This window comes from Aptenodytes patagonicus, chromosome W (assembly GCF_965638725.1).
Source record: "Aptenodytes patagonicus chromosome W, bAptPat1.pri.cur, whole genome shotgun sequence".
Classification (NCBI taxonomy): domain Eukaryota; kingdom Metazoa; phylum Chordata; class Aves; order Sphenisciformes; family Spheniscidae; genus Aptenodytes; species Aptenodytes patagonicus.
The window spans coordinates 24,359,990-24,380,970 of NC_134981.1; positions in this window are offsets into that span (position 1 = coordinate 24,359,990).

Sequence of the window (20,981 nt, forward strand, 5' to 3'; positions counted from 1 at the left end):
TGCCCTTTTTGTGGTCTAGGAACATAGATGTGTTTGGCATTAGTAGAGTTAATCTTCCCAATGAACATGGCCCACCTTTAATATGAGAGGGAATGCCAGGCCAGGCTCGGTCTCCACATATTAAAAAGACCCCCCTGGGTAATCCTATAGGTGCATTGGATGATTTAGTTATATTGCTGCTTGTCTGGTTACACCACAGTGATTCATTTTTATAGATTCCCAGGGTAGCGTTAACTGACCAGGCTCGGGAAACATTGGCCCCTGAATAATTGAAATACAAACACCAATCCATTTTTATGGACCCTAATAGCTCGAGTTCCTGAGGTTCTATTGGCAAGTGATTAAGATGTGGTAGGCATCCATCCCAATTGTCAGTGGCGTGTCGTCCCCCCCCGCAGGCCTCCTTGAAAGGACTAATCAGGCCCAAGTCCCAATTATCTAAAGGAAGCCCCACTAGGCAGGTAGAAAAGGGGTTACCGGGGGAAGATATCGACAGGCAGGTGGAATCCTGTCCTGTCTGATTGGCCAGAGTTACCCAAACATTTTCCTTCGGCTGTGAGGGTGCCCATAACGCAGCGACTGCACACAGTGATACTAGCCACAAGACACCCCCCCATACTGGCGTCATGGTTTACGTTCTCTTTTTGTTCCATTTCCACCCAAGTCGTTTGTCACACTGTCGTTTGGTACTTTCCCAGTCCGTTTCCCACACAGTCCACAGCTGGGGGACACCATGTGATCTCCCACACACTAGCTGTAGATTCTGTGGTTCGGCGTTCCCGGTGGTATGCCTTTTACACCTTGTGCACCTTCCCGCACGGAACTGAGAGTGACAATACCGGTTTCTTTCGCAATTATCGCATTTGCACAAAGTCCATGCGTGGTGTGTTGATCCGGGACACTGGAGGCAGGGAATTCCTGTCACCTCTCGATTATCCAGTTGACTGTTCTCCGCCGCCTGGTGTTCCCAGTCCACGGCTAATGGCAACCCACTTGGTCCCCTATATACCCCGGCACAGCCTGGCCCACTAGGTGGTTCCCCAAATATCGAATGAGATACTTTGTGTAAGTCCCAGTAATCTACTTCAAACTATTGATGCATCTGTGGGCTCCTTGGGCTCCTTGTCCAGATACGGTTGAACGCAGCGGGCGGGTATCCATCGGGGTCCACGATCTGTGGAAACACAAGCATATCCTCTCCCCCATGTTATAAGATCATAAGGGCCTTCCCATTGTCTATTTTCCAATGACTTGACCCACACCCGAGCCCTTTCTCCTACCGGAGAAGCCGAGTTACAAGATGTAAAGTGTCTCGCTATTACCGTGTTAGGGGTATCAACTGCTGTCCTGTCTTCCCTTATTGTAAGATGATTTAACACATATATTGCTTTATGGAGGCGGGCTTGCGGTGATTCCCCTAGCATTCCCCCTTTTTGTTTTTGTAGTAGCTGCTTGAGAGTGAGATGAGCCCGCTCAACGATACCCTGGCTCTGAGGGGAATAAGGGATACATACCAGTGATATGTCGAATGCCCCATTGTGCCAAAAAGGCCTGCGTTTTTGCGCTTATGTACCCGGGCCCATTATCTGTTTTGATCTGGTGTGGAACCCCTAGAGCAGCAAAGGCCCCTTTCCAGTGCCGTAAAATATCTTTGCTTTTTTTCTCCGGTCTCTGCGGTCGCCCATAGAGCTCCGGAGAACGTATCGATGGAAACATGCACATACTTTTGTTTGCCAAATTCTCCAATATGAGTAACATTGGATTGCCAAATCTGTAGGGCCTTTTCTCCTCGGGGATTTACCCCTGTTTGGGGTATGGGAACTAATTGCTGACAGTCAGGACACATTTGTACGATACTTCGTGCCGTGTCCCAAGTCAACCCAAATTGTCGACGCAGTATTCGGGCAGATTGATGGAAAAACTCGTGTGACAATCGGGCTTGTGTAGAAACGTCTGGTACAGGGACTGTCCATACGGGGGCAGCGAGACGATCAGCTCACGCATTCCCTTCTGATATAAACCCTGGGAGGGAGGTATGACTCCTCACGTGGAGCACGTAATACGGGTTTACGCGGCGATTCAACAAGTCCCATACCTGTTTGAACATTAAAAACACTGGTTTGTTATCAACTTCTTTGAGCCAAGCCTTTTCCAAGCGCCTGACAACGTTGGCGATGTACTGAGAATCAGTAACCAAATTTAATGGCATCTCCCATTGGCGAAAGACCTGAATTACTGCATATATTTCCACCAGCTGAGGACTTCCTACAACATGGTGAACTTGATGTTTCCATTCCCCTTTTTCACACCACACTATAACTGCCTTACCTGTTCGTCCTGATCCATCGGTGAATAAGGTGGGTCCTTCGACAGGTACCTCCTTACTCAACGATTCAGGAATTATACTAATTTCCTCATTAAGGGAGAATAATTTGTGAGATGGATAGTGAATTAGAATTTGTCCCTTAAAGTTTTCCAGCGCTATCTGTAGTTCTAGGCTATTAGCCTCGCACCAATTAAGGTGGTCTTTAGTCAGTGGGAGATAAATTGTTTTAAGATCTGTGCCCGTTAATTCCAAACATCGCGCGCGTCCCTTTCGCACAAGCATCGAAAACATTTCCACCCTCGTCACTATCGTTTTTGGTGCTTGATGCGGCAGGAATACCCACTCAATGATGGCTAAGGGATCCTGGGTACCCTTGGTGTCCCATTGGCCTAAGAGGCCCACTGCTTGTCGGGACTGATTCAGGACATACAAGTTAACTCCCAATCCTTCAATTACGCGTTGTGCTTGCCTTTCGGTAAGCGCCTGTGATATTTTTTGTAGCGCTTGTTTGGCCTCTGTCGTTAATTCTCGTGGAGATGTCAACTCAGGATTACCCTTTAACAACTTGAACAGTGGGTTTAACATGTCATTATCTATTCCCAGCAATGGGCGTACCCAATTGATAGTCCCTACTAGTTTTTGCAAGTCATTCAGTGTTTTAATGTTAGATTGCAAGGTTATGGGTTGGGGCTGTATTGTATGTTCTAAAATCTTCCACCCCAAGTACTTCCACGGGGCTTGCACTTGCACCTTTTCAGGAGCTATTTGCAAGCCGTATGTCTTTAACCCCTGCAACATATCTTTCATAACTGTGACCAGTTCCTTTGGGTCTCGTCCGGCGATTAAAATATCGTCCATGTAGTGATAACAAATTAAGTCAGGATATTTGTTTCTTATGGGCGACAACGCACGCGCAACATACATTTGACATATTGTGGGACTGTTTTTCATGCCCTGGGGCAACACCGTCCAATGATATCGCAACCTAGGCCCTTGATGGTTTACAACTGGGAGAGAGAAGGCAAATCTGGGAGCATCTTCCGGCGCTAAGGGAATCGTGAAAAAGCAGTCTTTCAAATCGATAATCACGATGTCCCATTGATGAGATATCAATGTTGGCGAAGGCATACCTGGTTGCAATGTCCCCATATCTTGAATCACGGCATTTACTTGCCGTAAATCATGTAGAAGTCTCCATTTGCCACTTTTCTTTTTTATAACAAACACTGGGGTGTTCCAGGCGCTGGTGGTGGGAACCAGATGCCCTTGACTCACTTGCTCGTCCACCAACGTTCGCAACGCGTCGGCCTTTTCCTGTGATAGGGGCCACTGATCCACCCACACTGGCTGATCGGTGAGCCATGTGAGTCGAACGGTGGGCCGAGTGCCAGTGGCCCCCTTTAAAAATGTTGGTGCGGATCAGCAGTGCCAATCACTAGTCCCCAAGTGCTCAAGACATCTCGTCCCCACAAGTTTAACGGCGCAGGAACCACAAAAGGTTGAATAGTTGCAACCTGTCCTTCCGGGCTTACAATCTGTATTAAGTTGGCACTCTGCCTGGACGTCGACAGGCCTCCAATTCCCACTAGCCCCGTGTTGACCGGGATGGTTTCCCATGATCCAGGCCACTTTGCAGTACTGATGATAGTAACGTCTGCCCCTGTATCTATCATTCCCTTCACTACCAGTTGTTCCGGTTTGCTGCCTTTATTCTTTAGAGTGCAGGTCAAAGTGGGCTGAGTTCTTTGGACAAGCTGAGTCCAAAAAATATTTGGTTCACCTGTGGACCCAAATCCACCAGCTCCCCGGGAAATAGGATCCCGATTACGAACCATACTCTTAAAAGGAACTAGCTGTGCAATCCTACTTCCAGCTGGAATAAACACTGGAGGAGAGGGGGTCCATAGCAACGCTTGCAGCTGTCCCGTATAATCAGAGTCGATAACCCCAGGTAACACAAACAAACCCTGCATAGTAGCACTGGACCTCCCCACCAATAGGGCACTCAGCCCCTGGCCAAGGGGGCCTCTCACATTGAGGGGCACCCTGTGCACAGTCTGATCGTTTATAGAGAGATTGGTGGCTGTGGAGACATCCACTCCGGCACTGCCGAGGGTTCTGGCCTTGAGGTGATCCAGGCCTGCTGAGACAGCGGTCTCATGGGGTTTTGGGGTTGGGGATTTTGGGGTGGCATTTGTGTCGGTGCGCGCCCCCACCTCGCGCTCGACTTCCCGTTTCCCGACAAGGGTCGACCGCGGAGATCGTATTTCAACCGGCATTGATTAACATAGTGCTTCCCCTTGCGGCAGCGCGGGCAAATACCAGGGGGCTGCTGAATTCCTTCCAATCCTCCCTTTTGTACAGGATTCTCAGGACATTGCCGTTTAAAATGCCCCGAGTTTCCACAGCGGAAACATGCTTTGTTACCAGGACGCAAGGCAGCGGCTAAACAGGCTGCAAAAACCTCATTCTTATGTGTAATTGAACCCACACGATTGCACGCGTCAAGCATGTCTATTATGGTCGGATTTCGCAATGTCTGCAAGACTCTTTTACAGTCCTCATTGGCATTTTCTATAGCCAATTTCATAAGCAATGCCTCTTTGGCTTCAGGATTTTGTATTTGTTTTTGAATAGCTTCTTGGAGCTTGTCGATAAAATCCATATAAGGTTCGTTGCTCCCTTGCTTAATGCTAGTAAAAGATTTTACCAGTCGTCCTGTATCAGGGACCTTTATCATTGCTTGAAACGCAAGGTCCGCTGATTGTCTTAAAATTTCAGGCGCCAGCCGTGCCTGCAGTTGTGGCGTATTGATAGGGTCCTCCCCCATTAACTGAGTCCCGCGCCCCATAGCGGGTCTCCCGCTCGCTGTTCCAGGTTCTGTAAAGCTGTATGATTACAGAGCTCTCGCCAGTGGGCTTGCCAGAGCACTCTTTGTGTAGGGGAAAATATTACATCAGCTAACGCTTTGGTATCGAAAGGGGTTAACAAGTGTCCCTTCACAATATTTTGCAATAAGCTCTGTGTAAAAGGCGCTCCCAATCCATATTGCATAATGGTCCACCTTAACTCCTTAACCAAATCCCATTGAAGGGGCTGCCAACGGTTAGGACCTTGTTCACTAATTATGACAGGGTATGCCACAGTAGAAAGGTCACCTTCTGCCAAGGCTTGTTGTCGAACGGCCTGCCAGTGAGCAGCCGGATCATAGTTTAAGGGTTCATTGCCGTGGCTTGAGACCCCTATGCTCTGTTGTTTAGGAGACTGTCCGAGATCACTTGATATTGTCAGGGCTGAAAGAGTCTCGGTCAGAGGTTTTTCCCCTCCCTCAGGCTGATCTGTCCCACTCGGACCGGGTGAAGGTTCCGAGGGAGCCTGGTCTGGAGTGGCCGGAGTCGGTGGGTCAGGAGCAGTGGCTGCCACCACAGCTTGATGGGCAGTACGATTACACTTCAATTGTTTTAACATATCTGAGACTAAGCGCCATGTAGTAAGGACCGTTTTTGCAGTCTCATCTCCCCCGGTAGCCGCATCCCACAACAAGTTCCCCGCCTTATCCCAAGTTTCCTTCTGAAAAGCAGTAGCTGAATCAAGGGGAATTCCCCTTCGTTTTAGCCATGAAAGCAATAGGCGGAGGGTATGGTCATCATACTTAATTCCACGCTTTTCTAACAGCTTCTTAATAATACATAGTATAGATTCCTCCTCCTTAGTTAGTTGCGATCCCATTTTAAGTTTCCCAGCTGCTCACCTCTGCTCCAACGAGGCAATGATTCAAAGTTCTGGCTCCAGCTCTTTCCTGAGAACGCTCTGTCTCCCGCTGGCTGTGGCTCGTTCAGCTGGCTCCCCACCGGTGCTCTGTTCCAGCATTTTCGCCCCATGTTGGGCGCCATTTGTGGGGGTGAAAAGCGGCACGGACTCTGGCAGGCACGGCAACCAAAGACCTTTATTGCTTTTTGTTAGCATCTTTTATAGCAAGCAGAAGTGTACACGCGCTACCTGCAGCTTGCAGATAGGTTATAACCTTGTGTTCACGCGCATCTATGCTCTAGCAGATTGGCCCGTTCTTCCTGATCATGCGAAATGCCTTCATGGTCTTTATCTTGTTTTTCTCCTTCCAGCTGCACATTCCTTCCTCCGTTATTTTCTGCTTATGTGCCTTGTCATGCCAGGTGGTACAGTGTTTGCTCATTAAAATCAAACTCAGGAATGTCCGTTAGTGAGATTCCCATCCCCACAGGTATGATCTCTGGAAGCGAGGTCAGGCTTTGAAGGAAGATTACAGACCCCTGGTTCACATATGCAGGGAGAAGACATGAAAGGCCAAAGTTCAACTGGAGTTGAAACTGGCCAGTGTTGTGTCAGACAACACAAAAGGCTTTTTTAAGTATGTTAATAGCAAGAGGAGGTCTAAAGAAAACATTGGACCGATACTTGTTGAAGATGGTCACCTGACAAATAGGGATGAAGAAAAAGTGGAGGCATTCAATGCTTTTTTTGCCTCAGTCTTTAATGATACTGATCAACCTTGGGCTGCCCGGTCCCCTGAGTGAGTTGGAGGACTATGAGTGTGGGAACAGTGCCTTTCCATTTGTGGACACTGGAATTGTAAGGGACCAGCTGTATCAGCTGAATGTTCACAAGTCCATGGGGCCTGATGGGATTCATCCCAGAGTACTGAAGGAGCTAGCGGATGTTACAGCAGGACCCCTCTCAATCATCTTCCAAAGGTCTTGGGAGCCTGGGGAGGTCCCCGCTGACTGGAAGCTAGACAATGTTATTCCAATCTTCAAAAAGGGCGTGCAGGAAGACCTAGGAAACTACAGACTTGTTAGTCTAACCTCAGTTCCTGGAAAAATTATGGGGAAGTTCACACTGGGTGCTATTAAAAGGCATTTAAAGACAATGCAACCATCGGGCACAGTCAACATGGGTTCACAACAGGGAAAGTCCTGTTTAACTAATTTTATATCCTTCTACGGTAAGGTCACTTGCCTAGTGGATGAAGGGAAGGCAGTGGATGTAGTTTTTCTGGATTTTAGTAAGGCTTTTGATACCGTCCCTCACAGCATCCTTCTGGACAAGTTGTCCAACTGTGGGATGAGCGGGTTCACAGTGTGCTGGGTGAAGAACTGGCTGAAGGGCAGAGCTCAAAGGGTTGTAGTGAATGGGGCTCCATCTGGCTGGCGACCAGTCACCAGCGGTGTTCCTCATTCCTATTTTTATCAATGATCTGGATGCAGGAGTTGAATGCACCATTAGCAAGTTTGCTGAGGATACCAAACTGGGTGTTGTTGTTGACTCTCTCAAGGGACAAGAGGCCTTGCAGAGGGATCTAGATAGATTGGAGTATTGGGCAATCATCAATGGCATGTGTGGTGGGTTGACCATGGCTGGACGCCAGGTGCCCACCAAGCTGCTTTATCACTCCCCCTCCTCAGCTGGACAGGGGAGAGAAAAATATAACGAAAGGCTCATGGGTCGAGACAAGGACATGGAGAGATCACTCAACAATTACCATCACGGGCAAAACAGACACGACTCGGGGAAATTAATTTAATTTATTACCAATGAAAATCAGGGCAGGGTAATGAGAAATAAAAGCTAAATCTTAAAACACCTTCCCCCCACCCCTCCCTTCTTCCTGGGCTCAACTTCACTCCCGATTTTCTCTACCTCCTCCCCCTGAGCTGCACAGGGGGGATGGGGAATGGGTATTGCAGTCAGTTCATTACGTTGTCTCTGCTGCTCCTTCCTCCTCAAGGGGACGACTCCTCACACACTTCCCCTGCTCCAGCGTGGGGTCCCTCCCACGGGAGACAGTCCTCCACGAACTTCTCCAACGTGAGTCCTTCCCACAGGCTGCAGTTCTTCAAGAACTGCTCCAGCATGGGTCCTTTCCATGGGGCGCAGTCCTTCAGGAACAGACTGCTCCAGCGTGGGTCCCCCACCGGGTCACAAGTCCTGCCAGGAGCCTGCTCCAGCACAGGCTTCCCACGGGGTCGCAGCCTCCTTTGGGCGCATCCACCTGCTCCGGCGTGGGGTCCTCCACGGGCTGCAGGTGGATATCTGCTCCACTGTGGACCTCCATGGGCTGCAGGGGGACAGCCTGCCTCACCATGGTCTTCACCACGGGCTGCAGGGGAATCTCTGCCTGGAGCATAGAATCATAGAATCATAGAATCATTGAGGTTGGAAAAGACCTCTAAGATCATCGAGTCCAACCGTCAACCCAACACCACCATGCCCACTAAACCATGTCCCTAAGTGCCTCATCTACACGTCTTTTAAATACTTCCAGGGATGGTGACTCAACCACTTCCCTGGGCAGCCTGTTCCAACGTTTAACCACTCTTTCAGGAAAGAAATTTTTCCTCGCGTCCAATCTAAACCTCCCCTGGCACAACTTGAGGCCATTTCCTCTCATCCTATCGCTAGTTACTTGGGAGAAGAGACCGACACCCACCTCGCTACAACCTCCTTTCAGGTAGTTGTAGAGCGTGATAAGGTCTCCCCTCAGCCTCCTTTTCTCCAGACTAAACAGTCCCAGTTCCCTCAGCCGCTCCTCATAAGACTTGGTCTCCAGACCCTTCACCAGCTTCGTTGCCCTTCTCTGGACACGCTCCAGCACCTTCTCCCCTTCCTTCTTCACTGACCTTGGTGTCTGCAGAGTTGTTTCTCTCACATATTCTCACTCCTCTCTCCGATGCTGTTGTTCCGCAGCAGTTTTTTTCCCCCCTTCTTAAATATGATATCACAGAGGCGCTATCACAGTCGCTGATTGGCTCAGCTTTGGCCAGCGGCTCTATTGGACATAGGGGAAGCTTCTAGCAGCTTCTCACAGAAGCCACTACAGTAGCCCCCCCGCTACCAAAACCTTGCCACGCAAACCCAATACAGCATGAAATTTAACAACAAATGCTGGATCCTGCACCTGGGATGGAGTAACGCTGGACACAAGTATAGACTGGGAGAGGAGAGGCTGGAGAGCAGCCCTGCAGAAAGGGATCTGGGGGTGCTGGTTGACAGCAGGCTCAATAGGAGTCAGCAGTGTGCCCTGGCAGCCAAGAGGGCAAACCACATCCTGGGGTGCATCAAACACAGCATAACCAGCCGGTCAAAAGAAGTGATTATCCCGCTGTATTCAGCGTTGGTGCGGCCTCTCCTTGAGTACTGTGTGCAGTTCTGGTCCCCACAATTTAAGAAGGATGTGAAGGTCCTGGAATGCGTCCAGAGGAGGGCAACAAAGCTGGTGAAAGGGCTGGAGGGCATGTCCTATGAGGAGCGGCTAAGGACTTTGGGCTTGTCTAGTTTGGAGAAAAGGAGGCTGAGGGGCGACCTCATTGCTCTCTGCAGCTTCCTGAGGAGGGGAAGTGGAGGGGGAGGTGCTGATCTCTTCTCCCTGGTATCCAGTGACAGGAGGCGTGGGAATGGTTCAAAGCTGCGTCAGGGGAAGTTCAGACTTGATGTTAGGAAGCATTTCTTTACCGAGAGGGTGGTCAAACACTGGAACAGGCTTCCCAGAGAGGTGGTCGATGCCCCATGCCTGTCAGTGTTTAAGAGGCATTTGGAGAATGCCCTTAATAACATGCTTTAACTTCTGGTCAGCCCTGAAGTGGTCGGGCAGTTGGACTAGATGATTATAGGTCCCTTCCAACTGAAAGAGTTTATTCTATTCTGTTTACACGAATATATTTGAAACCCCTTTGTAATTCCCATAGAGTGTAGTATTATCTGACATCTGGCTTTATAAATGGAATATGGGCTCCATGTGCACACTCACTAATTCTATATGAAATCTTAAACACAAAATCCACTCAGGTTTATCAATGAAAATTGCCACTGCTCTTCCACAGGTTGCTGAATTTTCAACACAAACCCAACATTTTTAATTGCCAGCCGTGCAACTGCAACGTGGAAACTGAGATCACCCTGGTTTCTACCTCCTCATGCAGTATCATCAATGTGATGTGCCTCATATTGAGTTGCAGACTCTGAAAACCCACTGACTGATGTACATGAAGATATAAATCTACCTTGTAACATCTTAATTTTTGGGGACAGTGCAGGAGGAGAGAAGAATCCATTTTGATTTTAAGATCCCATGTTAGCTTCTGAAAGTTAGAAAATGATTGTTTCACTTCATGGAAAACAAGTAAACTGGGAGTTAGTGAAACACAATAAATACATTTCTTCTTAAAGCACTTTTTTTCTAAAGTGTTTACAGACAATTGCCTTCTACATTCTATTAGTTCTTTTTTTCTATTCTTTTTCTGTTTTGTTGACCTCATATTCACTCTTTGTACCTTATTAAGCCTGGTAATAGTCTTTAATTAACTTCTGGTTCAGATTCTCTACAGCTTTATTTATCCATTGCAGCACATTTAACCTAACTAACCCAAACACCAAAAAGTTTGACAACTTTTTCAAATATATTTAGTCCAACAATGTGTTCCAAAGTTTTGCATGGTGTCACCTAATGACACACATTAAAGCCCAGATTTTGTACTGAGCTTTGTGTAAGAAATCCAGGGATACTTACGAAGCTCAGTGAAGAACTGGGATCTCCCTTATACCATTATAATTCCAATGAAGTTAAATTTATTCCAGTATAAGAGAAAGACTGAATCTTGTCCTAATCTTCTACAAACCTAGTTCAGGAATGTAGACCAGTTCTGAAATACAGACACCTGGTCATGCACAGTACTGTTCTCCTGAATCAGGACCCAAGTTTTATACGCTCCATTTAAATCATAGAGAACAAGATGACATACTCTTAAAAATGTATAATGGCAGCATATTTTCTTAATGTTTACATTAAAAACTTAAAAACCTAATATACTACCTGATACATACCAGTCAGAAAGAAAGTTTTAATTTTTTTTTTTTTTTGGAAACCCAACAGCTTTGTCCATTTGAAAAACTTATTAACCAGCTTTCCTTGCAGACCAAAAATAGGATCTGTGGAGCAGTGGTATTTTGTTCTAGTACTCAGGAGTTTTTTTTCCCCTGTAATTGTTTAAAATGAATATAAAGTCTGGGGGAATGAGAAGCTCTGAAACAAGTCTATAATCCTGTTACTTAAACCGAGCTGAATATGAAATCTCAATGATTATCAAAGTTTTATGAAATGACACAAATCAGAATTCAAACACAAGAAAAAAATAGAACACAGTTAGTGATATAGAAAATATACTTTCTCCTACTGACTTAACAGCTCCCCACTTCAGCATGCAACAGAGCTAGTCAGTTTCTTAACAGAAACTTGTATTTGAAGATGATCTTCATAGAATCATAGAATGGTTTGGGTTGGAAGGGACCTTAAAGAGTATCAAGTTCCAACCCTCCTGCCATGGGTTGGTACCTACCATGGTACCTTCCACTAGATCAGGTTGCTCAAAGCCCCATCCAACCTGGCCTTGAACACTTCCAGGGAGGGGGCATCCACAACTTCTCTGGGCAACCTGTTCCAGTGTCTCACCACCCTCATGGTAAAGAATTTCTTCCTAATATCTGATCTAAATCTACCCTCTTTCAGTTTAAAACCGTTACCCCTTGTCCTATCGCTACACTCCCTGAGAAAGATTCCCTCCCCATCTTTCCTGTAGGCCCCCTTTAATTACTGGAAGGCTGCTATAAGGTCTCCCCAGAGCCTTCTCTTCTCCAGGCTAAGCAACCCCAACTTTCTCAGCCTGTCCTCATAGGGGACGTGCTCCAGCCTTCTGATCATCTTTGTGGCCCTCCTCTGGACCTGCTCGAGCAGGTCCATGTCTTTTTTATGCTGGGGGCCCCAGAGCTGAACACACATATTATCTTGATAAATAATTAGACTTTAACAGTATAGAAGGGTTCAGTAAGATGAGTCCAGAAAAACAGATAGTTGGTGTCTCCAAGCACTCCTTCACTCCTATTTGAGAGATACTTCATCTGGTACAACAAGGAGGAATTGAGTTGTTGTGAATGCTGCATTGCCAAGGGAATTGTATCAGACTAATCTTTTTCATTTCATCATGATTCTATGATTCTAATAATGCATAAGGCTTATTTTAAACACTAGGCTCCTAGTGTGGATGGCTCTATATCACTCTAGTTTGATTGGCTGTACAGTGTTTTCATTACCAGCAGAACTGATATATCATGAAAGCAACTAAAGAAGCTGAACTGAACATACGGTATTTTTTTTGAAAATGTTGAATTTCTTTTCAAAGAAAATTGTACAGATTGCTCTCCTTTCCCTTCCCAGCTATTAGTGCTTCTCGCTTTTCATGAAAAATACATTACAAACTTGATTGTGACTGCTGTTTGTAGCCTTGATCAGCGTGTGAGATTCCTGTGGAAGGCGGTAGCAGTTGTATTTGTCTTTAACTTGCCTAAACGTGAGCAACATGTAAATAAGAAGCTACGGCATTCATATGGAACATGCTACTGAGCACAGCACCCTTCTATTTGCACACTGGATATCTCTCCACTCTCCTCTGTTTAAATTCTGGAAAAGGAATAATTACACACTAAATAAGTTATTTATAATGCTGGTTTGCTTTTTGTTCTACCTAAAATGACATTTGAGGAGGAGCACTGGAGAAAGGGAAACCTTTTAATAAACTAAGGAAAGGCGATAAGGAAGGAGTTACTTAAGGACTAAGCACGTAGGAAGCAGAATATAGAGTGTCAACGCTAGTTTATCTATTTAAATTACTGGAGATAATTAGCATCATTCTCCTTAGCTTAGCTTAGTATTTAGCTTTTGTTAGTCTCTTGAAATGAGCCATTAGGGGATAAAATAATCACAGCTAAAACTTGCTCCTTACAACCGTAAAAATAAACAAAAACTCATACACATGCTGGCCCTTGGGGAAGTCAGAATCCCAAGCAAAATATAATGTATGTGAGCATTAAAGATGGCCAAACGGAAAAGGAGAAAGAATAAAATAGAAACATGATACACAGTAAGTTACTGTAAAAGTCATATTAAATGTGTATGTGTGTGTATGTGTAATCAGAGCATCTATCCATTAGATAGATACTGTATCAAATATGACGTTGTGCATTTCATAAAGGATAATGAGAAGTATTGAGTTATCTGTGGCTTCAAACTATAGGTAGAACCTCTAAATTTGAAATGACTGGATTTTAACAATGCAGCATTACTAAAATTACACATTACATTGACTCAGAGGAACCTGGAGTAATGTGATGCAGATGTTGTGAATTTGATATGTTTTCTACAATGTAGCAATCTCTAATGAGAAGATACTGAATAAAGAATGCTTTTTCACTGCTGGTACCAACTATTCTTGTGACCTTGTTGAAGATTATCTTAAGTTTTACTGAATCTTTCTATATTTTGTGTCTGTTTGTGAAATAAGCAACTATAAGAACATCTTGATTTAAGAAGTTAGCCTCTATGTTAGCGTTATGTATGGGTTGCTGTGTTACTTGTTATCTGAGGCTGTGTTGCTTGAAGTCCCTATTCTCTGGACCCTCTAGACCATAACCAGAGCACCTAGGTTCTATTGTATATGGGATGAGTTATTTGACAACCTGGCAAGGTAGATATCTAGCTGGCCAACTTGGCAACAAAACCTACTTTTAAGGTATCCTGAAGTGAACTGCCTTCATTATAATACTAAAAAACACACCCACAGGTCAAGAAGACCCTTGCCCAGGTGAAGACCCTTCCCCTGCGCAAGCGTAGTAACAGAAGAGAATGACACAGCAGATATTATAACTATATGCAAATCACTAACCAATCATTGTAACTAACTGGGAGTGTACTACCTTGTAATTCTTGTGTATAAATGTAATGGTGAACTCGGCATAGGTGTGCTTGATTTGTGGAAATCCACCTAGCACCCGGCGCCGCAATAAAGAATGCCTGCTTTCTAAAACTCCAAATTGAGTCTTAGAGAGTTTTTCATCTGCCGACTTACGGTAACAACCTAGCGTAAGTCAAAACCTGGGGCATCGAAGAAAAAAGAAAAAATACATTGGTTGGTTTGGTTGTTAGTTTCCTCATTTGGCGCAATGTTATTTCTTCAAACAAATATTTTTGCTATATCTTAAATGACATTAAAGGAATATTTCTAAGATTCCTAGCAGGTCGCCTGCCAAGACCATGTTTTACTTGACCTGTTTGTTAGTTTTGTTCTACCTTTTCACCTTAAATCAGTGCCTGCTGTTTTGAAGGAGAAATAGGAAAGTGGATTAAAACTTAAGATTTAAAAATAGGAGCAAATAAAAAATGTCTGTTATGATTAGATGCACCTATTCAAGAAATATTACATTTTATGCAGAATTATTAAAATTAATTTTAAATTTATATCTCATGTCAAGTACATTTAATTAAATCTTGCCGGATTTAATAAATTTGCTGTGCATTTAATCATCAGTCATTAAATGTTTACAGCTATAATAAACACCAAACAATGCACTTTAATGTACTAAAGAGATTGTAGGGCTGGTACTTTTAAAAGAATATGCTTACACTAGAACTAGAATACTTATAAAAGAATTTGTGTAAAGGAGATTATATTAGTAAATATATCATTATTACGTAGTTATAGCATGTAGCACCTTATTCTGTGCTAAGTACTTCCTCAGTAGTAGCTCATTAATATCCTGATTACACTGTTTTTCACCTATGGCTGTTATCATTCTTCCTTAGGGGAAATTTCTAGAGACAGTGGGAGGATTTTACAGTTAGAAGGACTCTAGGGCCAGGCCTTTGACAGTCATTTCTTAACAACAGCTTCTGTCCTTGTTGACACAGCAAAAGGGAAGACGCTATCTGCAGAATCTTCTGGGGAAAAAAAAGAGTCACTGGGCACAATATAACTGTCCACAAAGAAACTGGAGGAAGGGCACTATGGGCCATGTTTTAATGTCTTCTCCAAGCAAGGACAATGTGAACATCAGAAATCTACCCCTTAATGCTGGCTGCTTAGAGTGACTTGTATTCTAACCAGCTAAGGATGGATGCTAAGCACGTCCTCTCCTGTAGGCTGTTGATTTTGGTAGTTGATGGACAGCCAGGTATGTGATATAGCCTGCACCTTTGCTTTACAGAACAACTTGATTTGACATGCTTGTTTGGCCAGTTCTGTCTGGTGTAACAGCAGGTGCTAGCCCCTCAACTACCTTACCATCTCCAAAATATCTATCAACTTTAGTCATAAACAATACAACAATTTTCTTTTGAACTTTGGAATAAAATCACCACATTGGATGAGAGTGGAACTTGTCCATTTTTCACAAGAGGGATCAGAAATAAATGCTTGCCTGGTCTCATAGATCTTGCTGTTTCTGTTCCAGGAAATAAATAATTACTGGAAGCATATCTTTAATAACTATAATTGGAGAGTGAACTTTGCACTTAATTAGACCTTAATTACCCAGTGAGGTAGGTCATCATTGTGCATGATTTAATCCAGCTATTTTGTAGGATTTTAATTGAAGAGGCATAAACTAAAACAAGAAGGGAGTCAATATAAGTGTTCCCACTTTCACCTTCTTTGCTTCTGTAGTCTTTGTGATGATATGCTCCTTTAAGTTCTTCAGACTGACCACAGAATCAGATATTAAGAATATGCAACAAAGCCTGTATTTCTGCTATGGAAAAAGTTATGTGGGGAGAAAAAGGGAACAAACAGGCTAGCAGGTTTTCTATATGAATTTTAAAGAAGAAAAAGAAACAAACTCTTTTTTTGTTTTCCTTTGTAACCTTTAGCCAGGCACAGTACCACTGGTTTCAGTTGCTCTGACGGAGAAATGTAAGATTGAGCCCTAAAAAGAAAAATAATAGCTCAACATAAAGCAATAAATTAGGATGCTGATTCTCTCCTCTTTCACCCCAATTTTACACCAGTGTAACAACATTGACATTGGTGGAGTTATTCCTCACTTACACTGATGAAAGTAAGATGAAAAGCAAGATTTATTTTTTTTATAGTTTTCCTAGTCACAAAAAAACCCCACAGATAGTTACTTTGGACATGTCACTATAGCCCTTGGTATGAAATACAGATTTATAATGTGTGCAGCTCAACTGTATTTTACTTGTTGTGCATTCCAAAATACCAGCACTCTACTGACACCCAGCAAACATTTTTTTTCCCAACCATTTACATGCTGCCTGCCTTAATGTGTTTGTATCCATTTAATCTTCTGCAAATTTTTCTCTGTTGTCTTCTGACAACATAAAAAATCTTGGTACCTTGAAGATATTTTGCTGCAAACCACTGATAATCAGGATTTAGAATAAAAGTGCTGACAAATTATTTAACAACAGAAAAAATAGCTATAATGCAAGGAAACATTTTTACATAATGAATGAGTTGTTAGCATATCCAGAACTGCAGGGCTGATCAGACCCATAGAATTTCTGTTTCTTTAAATATCAACATCTTAGATTATTATTATTCTCAGGAGCAAAGCAGGGCATATTTCTTTTTTAAAGTTTCAAGTGTGTATTTGTGTGATGCTACAGGAACAAAAGACTAATAGCCCTGAGTTCTGTGTAGCAAATTTTTACACTTGTGGAATAAGCATGTTTTCTACAGTAGAAAAAGAGACAACAGTTCAAACTTTAAAAAGCTCCCACAGATATTTTCTGTATTCTATTTTGGTTTGGGATTTTTATCTCATTGCTCTTGCTTTTCTGGTTTCGGGGTTGAGGAGTGGGAAAATACTGGAAGAGGTGTCTTTCAAGTGTAATTTTCAAAAAGCATTTAAAAGCACCATTAGAGTCACCTTTTTGTTTTACCAGGTAGTTGAATAGAGATCTGCCAGTGTGAATCTGAGCCAATGCAATAGAAGAATTTCCATTTAGCAAATCCTGGCTTCATTCTTGGCTTAGCTATAGATTGCCTGAAAAATCTTAGACGACTCATTTCAGTGTCTACAATCTCTTTCCCCTGTGTTTGTGATGCAGATAATTAAACTTCATTGTAGTTTTAATTATACTTCACTGTAGTTTTCATCACTAAACACATTTGGTGGGGGCTTACACTGCGCTCATCGTTGTCTCTTTACATTGTGGAAGAGGGAGTTGATTGCCCTCTTGATTCCATTTTCCTGAACTCCATGGGAAAAGAGACAGAGAATGAGAGGCTGGGGTTAAGAGCAGTTGTCATGATAGCCTGTTGCTCTCCGTCTCTTTGGAAATTATTGAAAAAAGGCAGTACATCTTATAACGTCCTCAAGTAGATGCCTGCCAAAGGTTCCTAGAGGCAGCTACAAACCTGGAGAGGTTTTGTGCTTGAACTCCCGAGTGCCTGTGTTCTAGCAATGGGCACTTATAAGGAAACAGGGCTGGGATGGAAGAGAGGGTACCCTGCACATCCTCAAGGATCCATGCTATATGTAGGGAAAAATATAACCCTTCCTGCTGCAGGATTTACATACAAAAGGATTTCTTATAAGATGATAGTCACTGAACTTTCTACCACTCTGTGACCCCTTTAATGGCTTTCTCACTTAAATAGAAACAGGTCCCGTTGTTGAAGAGTATCTTAAGTTTTACTGAATCTTTAGGTTATGAAATAATCAACTATAAGAACATTTTGATTCCAATAAGTTAGCCCCTATGGTAGCGTTATGTATAGCTTGCTGTGTTACTTATTATTATTTGAGGCTGTGTAGCTTGAAGTCCCTATTCCCTATTCGCTGGACTCTCTAGACCATAAACAGAGCCCCTAGGTTCTATTGTATATGGGATGAGTTATTTGACAACCTGGCAAGATAGATATCTAGCTGGCCAACTTGGCAACAAAACTAACTTTTAAGGTATCCTGAAGTGAACTGTCTTCATTATAATACTAAAAAACACACCCACAGGTCAAGAAGACCCTTGCCCCGTGCAAGCATAGTAACAGAAGAGAATGACATAACCGATATTATAGTTATATGTAAATCATTAACCAATCATGGTAATTGGGAGTGTACTACCTTGTAATTCTTGTGTATAAATGTAACGGTGAACTCGGCATAGGTGTGCTTGATTTGTGGAATTCCACCTAGCACCCGGCGCCGCAATAAAGAATGCCTGCTTTCTAAAACTCCAAATTGACTCTTAGAGAGTTTATCATCTGCCAATTTACGGTAACAGTTTTGGCGACTGTCGTGGTTTAACCTCAGTCAGCAACTAAGCACCACGCAGCCACTCGCTCACTCCTCCCTGCCCCCCGGTGGGATCGGGGAGAGAATTGGAAGAGCACAAGTGAGAAAAACTCGTGGGTTGAGATAAAAGCAGTTTAATAATTGAAATAAAATGATAATAATAATAATATGATAATAATAATAATAATACACAAAGCAAGTGATGTACAGTACAATTGCTCACCACCCGCCGACCGATGCCCAGCCAGTCCCCGAGCAGCGGCCCCCCCGGCCAGTTTTCCCCAGTTTATGTGCTGAGCATGACGTCACATGGTATGGAATGTCCCTTTGGCCAGTTTGGCTGTGCCCCCTCCCAGCTTCTTGTGCACCTGCAGCCTTCTCAGTCAGTAGAGCATGGGAAGCTGAAAAGTCCTTGGCTAGTGTAAGCATTACCTAGCAACAACTAAAACATCGGTGCGTTATCAACTTTGTTCTCATTCTAAATCCAAAACACAGCACTGTACCAGCTACTAGGAAGGAAATTAACTCTATCCCTGCCGAAACCAGGACAGCGACTGAGATGGGACCCTGCTCTTGAGCCTCGACGGATCCTGGGATCGCGGAACCTCAGCCGGCACCCAGGGGTTCTTGGAGAGGATTTTCCGATCCCCGGACTGAAGAGCCCCTGAGTGAAGAACACTGTTTGTGAGTATTAAGGCATTCTTTTGGAAACTTTAATTTGGAACGCGGGAAGGGGGTTGGACCCCACTTTGGGAAGGGGTTAGAGTCCCCATTTGGAGGGGTTAGAGTCCCCGCACGGTTAGAGTCCCTGTTAAGCCTGCCTGTAAGGCGCAGCGAAAGCTACGCAGGCTTGGGGCTGAGAGGGTACCCGTTTGGCAGCCAAGGTGTCTGCCCGTAAGTCATAAGCAAAAGCTATTGCTGGGTTGGACATTTGGAGGGGTTAGAGTCCCCGTTTGGAAAGGGGTTAGAGTCCCCATTTGGAAGGGGTTAGAATCCCCGTTTGGAAACTCTACCTGTTGCCTTTGAAACTCTATCTGTTACCTCTGAAACTCTACCTGTTACCTCTGAACTTTATCCGTTACCTATAATCCTTTAGACATAAACCGTTTACCAAGTCTGGGACTAGGATTGGATCCAGCCGCACCTAAACTCCTTTCTGAAACAGAGTTTAGAAAGCAAGGGGGTCCTTTCTGAACCTCATGACTCAATGGGAGGGTTTCCCTGACAGTTTTGTCTGATCCTGTTCTCTATGTAGTAAATAATTAAGTGTACCTTGCCATTGAATCTTGTTAAACCACTGTCACCTTTGAATTTTACCTGTTACTTCTGAACTCTACCTGTTACTTTTGAATATTTGTTGGGATGGCATCAGAATTTGTAAAACTGTTTAAGAGTTGGGAATTTGGCAACGGATGAAAACATACCAAAAACCTCGCCATTGGGGTGTTTGTTAGCGCATTGGGGAGACTTACATGATGATTTGTGTAAGAGTCAGATGATTGAATATTGTAACCATTGGTGGCCTTTGTATGTTTTGGAGGATCAGGAAAAATGACCAAAGAACGGAACTTTGAGTTATAATACTATTTTGCAGTTAATGTTGTTCTGTAGAAGAGAAGGCAAATGGAATGCTTTTATTTGAAGCAGCGAGTGGATTGGCAGAATGAAAGTAAGTTAATTAGTCGAGATACTTTGGTAATGGCGTTAACTTCGGAGAATAAGAAAACAAAGAGTTGTTGTTCAGCTTGTGATATTGGAAAAAGGTGCATTAGGTGTACAGTACCAAAAGAGGATGAAATGGAGTTGGAATTAGAAGTAGCACCCCCGCAGGAGGGATGGAATTTCCCTCCCTCACGTATAAGGGAAAGAAGTGTTGAAACAGAACCGGATAGTAGTGGAATGGGGGAGGAGATAGAAGAGGCAGAGGCTCAGACTCCAGTTTCTCGAAGGACTAGACAACAAACTCAATTGCTAGCTCCTTTAAGACAAGGAGTAGGACAGAATGGGCCGGTATATGTGAAAGTGCCATTTTCAATTACAGACTTGATGGCGTGGAAACAAGCAGCAGGGGTATATAGAGAAGATCCAGAGAGAGTGGGAAGAATGGTAGAAACGATTATTAGAACTCAGGATCCCGATTGGAATGATTTACAAGTGATATTGGATACTTTGTTAGATAGTACTGAGAAACAGATGGTGTTAAAAGTAGCAAGAGTGCAAGCAGAGACAGTAGCTCTCCCTGGAACTTTGGAGCAGAATTTCCCTTTGGGAGATCCCCAATGGGACCCAAATAATATAGAACACAAAAGAAGGTTAAATCAGTATCAAACTTGGATACTGTATGGGATAAAACATGCAATGCCAAGAGCTTTAAATTGGTCTAAATTATATGAGGTAAAACAAGATAAAAATGAATCTCCCTCTGTGTTCCTAGAGAAATTAAAGGAGACTGCTAGAAAATATACCGATTTAAAAATGGAAACAGGGGCAGAAAGACAACAATTGGCCTTGATTTTTATGGGACAATCGGCACCCGATA